The sequence below is a fragment of the Balaenoptera physalus genome (genome assembly GCF_965194825.1).
Source record: "Balaenoptera physalus genome assembly, contig: HAP1_SCAFFOLD_2773, whole genome shotgun sequence".
NCBI lineage: Eukaryota > Metazoa > Chordata > Mammalia > Artiodactyla > Balaenopteridae > Balaenoptera > Balaenoptera physalus.
The window spans coordinates 1-9,243 of NW_028124052.1; the positions used below are offsets into that span (position 1 = coordinate 1).

Sequence of the window (9,243 nt, forward strand, 5' to 3'; positions counted from 1 at the left end):
CAAACAATTTTATAACAACAACAACAAGCTTTCAACATCAATACTTAAAAAAAAAAAAAATTAAGCGGCCTCCTTATGTAAGATGGGAAAGCTATTTTATGACTTATGATTGTGCATATTCTGGCATTCCTGTGACAATCAGCTGGAATCACAGAAACGCTCGAAATCTGTTTCTGGTTCTGTCCAATGGGAACTGTAAAAATACCTGCTGTTCCCTGTTGAGGAGGTGGTTGTAAAGCTCTAGTGAGCTAGTGCCTGGGAAGGCCCTGGAAAAAGCAAAAATCCTACACAAAGAGAAGAAATGTTCACTTGCTGTTGATTCGTTACACTGTGTTGCTGTTCCATATTAAAATTTGGACTCAGATTCTTTTAAACCACAACTACAAAAGTCATCCTGACAAAGTGGTGCCAAACATATTAATTGGTGAAGAACTTGGTTGTGGGATATGTTAAAGTACTTAAGCAAATCATACAAACTATAATGCGCGGTGGGAATACATAAACAGTACTTGTTAATGACTAAATGAGTAGAAAGGTTCACTTATTTCATAGGGCCTAATAAAACTGCTTAGAAAACTCTCTATTTACAGTTAAAAGCATGTTTCTGGGAATCTCCTGGTGGTCCAATGGTTAGGCCTCTGTGCTTCCACTGCTGGGGTCCCAAGTTCTATCCCTGGTTGGGGAACTAAGACACTGCAAGTCACGCGACCAAAACGGTGAAATAAACAAAAGCATGCTTCAACGTTAGGTATACAAATGTATTTCATTGATATAAATTAGTGAAGGTTCTTTTAATATCTTATCAAATTAGTTTCCAAATACCTCAACTTATTTTAAGAGCATATTTTCTAGATAGTGATGTTATTATTACTTACTGGTTTGGATCCGATCCATAATCCACCAGGACATTAACTAATTTCGTAAGGCCTAACAATGCCGCAATGAAAAGCGCTGTCTGGCCCAGAGAGTTAACTGCATCGACATACACTCCTGCAAAACAAACACCAAGGTCAACACAAATACAAAAAAAAATTAAAATTTGTTTTTACAGTACTTTCAATGTATTAATAATGCAACTTTTTTTTTTTTAAGAAAAGGAATGAAAACCTTCAGAAGTCAAAATAACAGAAAAGGTCACAAATCAAAAATAAACCACAGGGCTTCCCTGGTGGCGCAGTGGTTGAGAGTCTGCCTGCCAATGCAGGGGACACGGGTTCGCGCCCTGGTCTGGGAGCATCCCACATGCCGCGGAGCGGGCCCGTGAGCCACAATTACTGAGCCTGCGCGTCTGGAGCCTGTGCTCCGCAACGGGAGAGGCCGCGATAGTGAGAGGCCCGCGCACCGCGATGAAGAATGGCCCCCACTTGCCGCGACTGGAGGGAGCCCTCGCACAGAGACGAAGACCCAACACAGCCATAAATAAATACATAAAATATTAAAAAAAAAAAAAGAAAAGAGCAACAGAAGAAACCATAGGGTAAATATTGGTAAACTGGAATATATAAAAGTGAAAATTACTTGAGGTTCAAAAATATAAAAAACAAACAAACAAAAAAAACCCACAATCTTTACCTTCAAGTGCTGTATACAGAAAAATGTTGCTAAAACATTTCACCTCACGCTGCTACGCGAAAAGGAAAAGCGAATTAAAACTGTTCTGTGTTTTATAATTTCCCAGCAGATAATAACTTAACTACATCATACGCTGAATGAAACACAACATGAAAGACTCAACATCACTATGCCACCCAGCTGCTAAAAAAAAAAAAAAATTCAAAACTAAGCACAACAGTAAACCTCACTACATAATTAGAAAAAAAAACAGCACGAAAAACAGAAGGACTTGATTTTCAATTACACCCATTTCAAAAACCCCAAACTCAAAAAGAAAAAAAAAAAAACCCCTACTCCTCTATGTGATAAGTAACACTGGCACATACCTTCACACCTCCCAAAACTTCAACTAAAAAAAAAAAAACACGTCTACTCCTGATAATTGTTCAAACCGAAACCACTCAGACTGCATTCATCTCCCTCTCACTCTCCAAAATGAAGAGAAGAACGATCATCAACGGCTAAAGGCAGCTGCAAAAGCAACACCAAGAGCCAACTTCACGCTCAGGAGAGAACACTGCATCTCCTCCTCGTGGGTTCGGGTGCTCTACACGTTCAGAGAAACTTCTCTAGTAACAAACTATAGAAATGATCCCTGAAAGTATAGTCCTAACACAATCGTTTCTGTTTTTCCGAGGTGTAGGAAATGCACACATAATTTACTGATGGTTACTTTTTCTTACAGCACTATTCTTTTTGAAACGTACACTGTAATATGTTGTCTGAAGAATCTTTCCAATACCGAAGCCCAACAAAGCGTTTTGAACCCTTCTGCGTTTCAGAAGACATTTCAAGTTGTCAATTTAATTAACATACAGTTTTTAAACAGCCAATCACACGCCAGTTATTTCCAACCCCGCCCCGCTTCGCGCGGCAGTTCCGCAGCATCAGGATTACGTAAAACGCTGACGACTACAACGTGCGCCGCAGCTTGAGGACTCGCCTCCTTTTAGACTGGCGTAGGAAGAGAGGAGATGTCTCAAGAGAAGAACTTACAAGACAAAGTGGATGCTGAAAGCAAAGACCGAAGCCAAAAACTATGACGTTTGCAAAGCACACCATTTATGCTGTGATCAAAATAGCAAACATATAAATATTGTTTGGGATTTTTTTCCAAACCAAGGAGTAGTTATGTAGATAAAAATTGTCTTTAAATAAGCAGGATAATACATCATTACCCTGCTTAAAGCTTTAGTAGCTTCCCAACTCTTGGGCTAAAGACAGAACTTCTCTAAATAGTTTACAGGGACTTCCCTGGGGTCCAGTGGTTAAGACTCCGCTTCCACCGCAGGGGGAGCAGGTTTCATCCCTGGTCAGGGAACTAGGATCCCGCATGACACAAGGCCAAGGCCAGAAAAGAAATAATTTACAAGGTCCAGCACAGCCTGGCTCACACGCACCTCTCCAGCCTTATTTTGCACCAAATTCCCTCCCCCTCACTTCAGCCATAATGAACCACGTACTGTCTTCCACATACTCATCGTGTTCCTTTGCACAAGCTGTTCTCTCTGCCAGGAACGTTCGAAACGGTGGATATTTCACCTAACTCTGGAATATTCAATAAACCAATACAACATGGTGCCTGGCTTGAAATAGTGGGAAGAAAGTTAAACTTCCCATAAAGCTTGAAAAAAACTGAAAAATGAGAAAACATTCAGTGGAGAAGAGGTGGGAAAACGGACACTCCTAAAGGCAGTTGGCAGTGTGAACTGTTACAATGCTTTTGGAAAGCAATGCAGCAGTATCTATTAAAAATCTGAACCAGAAATCCTGCTTTGAATATTAAAAACCCATTATGTAAAGATTCATTACAAAGTATTTTATCAAAGCATTGTTTCTGGTGATACAAAACTGCAAAAAAAGAAATAAATCTTAATATCCACAATTAGGGGCACAGCTGAATAAATTATGGTACATACAGATAATAAAATATTAAGCAATTAATTTAAATGAATTAGATCTGTATCAATTAGAATAGAGATAGACAAGATGTACTACTGAAAGCAAAAAACTAATAAGCAGGCAGGCAACTTTAGGGATTTCAATCAATGAGTGGTATTAGCTAAAATGATGGATTTAAAGTATCTAACAGAGTTTAGCAAGTAACAACTACTCTATAAATATTAAAAATTAAAATCCCAACATTCTTGTAACCACTAATAGGATTTAAGCTTAAAAAATAATCTATTTTGTGCAAGTAATACAGGTGCTTTCAGGAATGCAAAATTCAGTGGCACCCCATGTCCTGCTATGTATAGTACTGTAATCACAAGTGGGGTCCGGCTGCTCGCCGCTCAAAAGCCAATAAAGATGCAAGCTTGGTGGACAGGAAAGTTTGCTTTATTTTGATGCAGGCAACGGGGTGGGGGTTGGGGGGGTGGACTCCTGTCCAAAGGCCGACTCCCCCCACCCCAACCAGTGGACAAGAGCTTTTATAGCCCGAGGGAGAGGACTACATGCAGAACCAGCACGGTCAGCTCTGAGAGTCATCTTGAAATTGGTCATGCAGTGGTCTAACCAGCGCCAGCGTGATTGTTTTGGGTACAGTTAATCTTCAGTTCCAGGGTTGGTTTGTTTCCATTTCTTTGCGGCAAATTCTCAGAATTGTGGCAGCTTATGTCATGACTACAGCCTGGTCATCATGTAGTTAACTTCTTCCACCTGGTTGGGGTTTCAGTATCTAGATAAGACAGTGCACGGGATGTGGCTCAGAATATTATCTATAACCCTCGAGAAGGAACTAAAGGTCCTTCACTTTGATTACTGACTAAACTATTATTGTTTTGTCCTGTTTGACTGCTTTTCTTTGCTTCTGTATTTTATCACTTCTCTCATTAAACTTATTCTTTGGGGCTTCCCTGGTGGCGCAGTGGTTGAGAATCTGCCTGCCAGTGCAGGGGACACTGGTTCGAGCCCTGGTCTGGGAGGATCCCACATGCCGCGGAGCAACTAGGCCCATGAGCCACAATTACTGAGCCTGCGCGTCTGGAGCCTGTGCTCCGCAACAAGAGAGGCCACGATAATAAGAAGCCTGCGCACCGCGATGAAGAGCGGCCCCCACTTGCCACAACTAGAGAAAGCCCTTGCACAGAAACGAAGACCCAACACAGCCATAAATAAATAAAAACCCAAAGTTTAAAAAAAAAACTTATTCTTTGGCTAAAGTTTTTCCACAGACAAAAGGCAGGCTGAGGACATCGGGGGCAAGGTCTATAGCGTCCTGCTCCGTTTCAGTAGAAGCTCTTTAACCTGGGATTTATGGCATCCTATAGTCTGGTTCCAAGCTGCCTTTGTCTTTACTTCCTAAAACATCTCGTACATACCCTATCCTTCAGACACAACACACACACACACACACACACACACACACACACACACTAAACTACTTGCCATTTGTAGGCTCCTTTGTTCTTTTGCTCCTGTATAAATTCCCTCTGCTCCATATTTGTTGAATAAACAACCAAATAAATAATTATACAGATAAACTTACAGTATCAAATTATCATCTATTTTCTTTAAGCATTAAAACCAAAACAAAACGACAACAACAAACAGCACAGAGGCCTCTGAATATCTGCCGATATTGCACAGGTTGATTTCTCATGATTTTGTTGTCTTTTCATGTTTCTTGAATAAATATGTGAATTTCAAAAAAAAATGAGAAAAGCAAGTTGCAGAATGTGTTTAGTATGATACCACTTTCATAAAGGCAGGTTAGCAACTTTAGAATATATGTATATCTTTGATTCCACTGGTTAAAATAACCTCTTTTATTTCTTCATTTACTTTTTAGTTTTGGCCGCGTTAGGTCTTCGTTGCTGCTCGCGGGCTTTCTCTAGTTGCGGTGAGCGGGGGCTACTCTTCGTTGCGGTGCGTGGGCTTCTCATTGCAGTGGCTTCTCTTGTTGCAGAGCACGGGCTCTAGGTGTGTGGGCTTCAGTAGGTGTGGTACATGGGTTCAGCAGTTGTGGTTCGCGGGCTCTAGAGCACAGGCTCAGTAGTTGTGGCGCACGGGCTTAGTTGCTCTGCGGCATGTGGGATCTTTCTGGACCAGGGCTCAAACCCGTGTCCCCTGCATTGGCAGGTGGATTCTTAACCACTGTGTCACCAGGGAAGCCCCTGTTTATCTTTCCTTCTTTTTTTGGCCGCGCTGCACGGCTTGCAGGATGTTAGTTCCCCCACCAGGGATCAAAACCAGGCCCTCGGCAGTGAAAGCATGGAGTCCTAACCACTGGACAACCAGGGAATTCCCTGAATATATGCTGTTTAATAAGGTCAGTTTTCAAAGGCATTACCACCTCCAACAGGAAATTAAGCCTGCTTTTACTTAAAGGGAACTATATCACATAATATTCAGTAGAATTAAAGAGATTTTGTTGATTTTTCTAGCCCACGGTTCAATGACAAGAGTTATATATTAAGAGACCCAGCATAAAACCAGAGTAGATTCCTAAAGTAGATGTCAGGAAAAATATCTGATTTATTAGCCTGGAAAAATTTAAAACGGAATCTCAAAAATCAAAAGAAAAATGTTTAGATGAAGAAAATGAAAAACAAATCACCGTACTAGACTGACAAGGCGAATTTTATTTTATTTATTTATTTATTTTTTAAATGTAATACTGTTTATTTAACTTCAAAAACATTTCAGCATTCTAAACATACAAAAAAAAAATAACAGAACATTGCAGATCGTGTTTAGTACAGAAGGTTCTTGAACTTTCATCAATGCAGTGGCTCTTGGCTTTGCTGACAATGAAGAGTTCTATGGTTTGTTTAAAAAACAAACAGTTTAAAACTACCGCACTTCAACTAAAAAGGATCCAAAACACTTCTCATGCCAGCTGACCCCCCCCCCTTTTCCACAGCTAAGAATGGCAGCGGGATGCTATGTCTCTATATACAGAAACAAGACAACCTGAAGCTAAATGGATGCCCACTGCAGTGTCCACAGGTCCAGCCCCACAGTGCACGCCCTGAGCTACGGCCCCTCCAGAAGGCATCGCTCCTACAGCCTCCACGCCAAGCAAGGAGCGTCAAGAGTGTGTCTCGGTTGCTTTGTTCTTTTTACAAACTATAGATATGTACAGTTGATAACTCAGGATTCCTAGTCAACGACCATAGAGTTAACACACCACCTCACAAATTAAAAGAAAAAAAGAAAATGCGAGAAACATCTTTAAATGCCTTGTCACACCAACAGCAAAGTGCACAGAGTGAGGAGAACACGAGAGCCTTTTCATTTTAAAAATGTTTGGAAATATGTACAACTTTGATACAGTTTCCGGGTGCTCCAGACACCCATGGCCGCTTCATGTAAACCACTGACAATTGCTAGAGCACTCTGAGACTACGATATGATCATGATCCAACTGCGTAATTCAACCTAATGAGGGCAACAGACACGTCTCGGGCGAGAGGTGTGTCAATCACGGCGCTCCCTACTCTAAGGTATTCACAAGGAGACAGATCAACAGTTTTTTTTTATTCATCCTCCTCCTCCTCCTCCTCTTCTTCGTTGTCGTCTTCTTCATCTTCCTCTTCCACCTTTTTCCGGGCAACTTTAGCAGGACCCTTGGCGCCATCAAACTTCCCTTTAGACTTACAGTCTGCGACGTCCTTCTCGTATTTCTCCTTCAGCTTCGCTGCCTTGTTGATGTGTGGCTGCTTCTCGCTGTCACTTAAGTTATTCCACATCTCGCCCAGCTTCTTCGCCACGTCTCCAATAGAGATGCCAGGGTTTGTAGATTTGATCTTCGGGCGGAATTCAGAACAGAACAGGAAAAATCCAGACGGTGGCCTCTTGGGGGCATTCGGGTCCTTCTTCTTGCCTCCCTTAGCTGGTTCGTAATCCTTCATTTCCCGATCATAGCGCACTTCATCTGCCTTTGCCATTTCACCAAATTTAGACTTCTCTTTCCCAGACATTGTCTTCCACCTCTCAGAGCATTTCTTGGAAAATTCTGCAAAATTGACAGGGACCTCAGGGTTTCTCTTCTTATGTTCCTCTCTGCACGTCTGCACAAAGAAGGCATAAGCAGATATCTTGCCCTTTGGTTTCTTGGGATCACCTTTAGCCATCTTGACTGTATTGTTCGCTAGTCTCAGGCGAATTTCAAATTGCATTTAGCTAAACAAGCATCATAAAAGAAAAAATCATAGCACTGAGGGGGAAAAGAACAAACCATCATAAAACAATTAAGGATATATCACAATTACGTTTAAAGCTACTTTAAATCCATTTCCCTTGTAAACCTTCCTCTCCTACTGCTCACTACAAGATCTGTTTGTCAACCAACTGAGTATCAAGGACCAGACATGTATCTATTTCCCTGCAGTATATTCCAGGCCTAATTTACCCAGTAAAACTGTCAACAGCACAAAAACCCTTCATTCAAAAAGGCAGATGGAGGATACTAACTACTTTAACACCCACTGAAGGGGGAGGGGAAAAAAAAAGACTCAATTGCCATAGACTGACAAAATCACCTTTAAGAATAACATGAAGAAGGCTTCCTGCTGGTGCAGTGGTTAAGAATGGGCCTGCCAATGCATGGGACACAGGTTCGAGCCCTGGCCTGGGATGATCCCACATGCCAGAGAGCAGCTAAGCCTGTGCGTCACAACTACTGAGCCTGCGCTCTAGAGCCCCTGAGCCAAAACTACTGAGCCCACGTGCTGCAACTACTGAAACCCGCGCACCCAGAGCCCATGCTCCACAACAAGAGAAGCCACTGCAATGAGAAGCCCGCGCACCTCAATGAAGAGTAGGCCCCGCTTGCCACAACCAGAGAAAACCTGCACAGAGCAAAGAAGACCCAACGCAGCCAAAGATAAATTCAGAAAAAAAAAAAATTATGAAAAAGTATGAAAAACTGTACTTTTGTGGTGTTCTGGTGCTTTGGGGGAGCCGGAGGGATTCCCAAAATGTGGTAATTCTGTACATTTTTACTGAAATTTTTTTAAACTTTAGACTGTTATCACCTTTATTTTTAAACATCAGCAGGTCTGTTTAGAGTATATTTTCATCTTTTGTCTTTTTTGGCCCCGCTGCGCATCTTTCGGGATCGTAGTTCCCTGACCAGGAACCAAACCGGAGCCCTGGCAGTGAAAACACCGCGTCCTAACCACCAGGGAATTCCCGTAGACTATATTTGTGAAAAAATAACTTGCCACCAGAATACGAAAGGTTATACACCCTAACCCCTACCAACAAAGACCATCACTTCAAGATAGGCTATCCTTTTCTTTGGGGAAAAAAAAAAAAAAAAGCTACCATTTCTATAGTACTTTAATATGTTCCAGGCCATGTACTAACCCCCTAACTTGGATCACGCCATTTTAATCTTGGAAATAACCCTAAGAGATGGAGGAAACGGAAACTTATAATGTGTACCCTTGAACTCTAGAATATTCATCATCAAAAACTTTTAAAAAGCAAATACACTCAAAAAAATACCCTTAATCAACAAATGATTGGAGAAAAAAAATAGGAGATAAACACAACGGACTTCACTGACAGGGAACAAAACCACCTCCAAAGATTACAATTAAGCCATAAGGGTATCCCGTTGGAAAGGAACTCCCTCCTATAAGTCAAAAATATAACAAAGATCCTTTCGGATTCTGA

At 41.5% G+C, this 9,243-nt stretch overlaps 1 pseudogene across 1 annotated transcript; it reads right to left on the reverse strand.

The window, feature by feature from the left end:
* Nucleotides 1–6,275: 6,275 nt before the first annotated feature.
* Nucleotides 6,276–8,042, reverse strand: LOC309654321 (high mobility group protein B3 pseudogene; annotated as a pseudogene). The gene has a single exon. The product of its transcript is annotated as a high mobility group protein B3 pseudogene (transcript).
* Nucleotides 8,043–9,243: the final 1,201 nt, after the last annotated feature.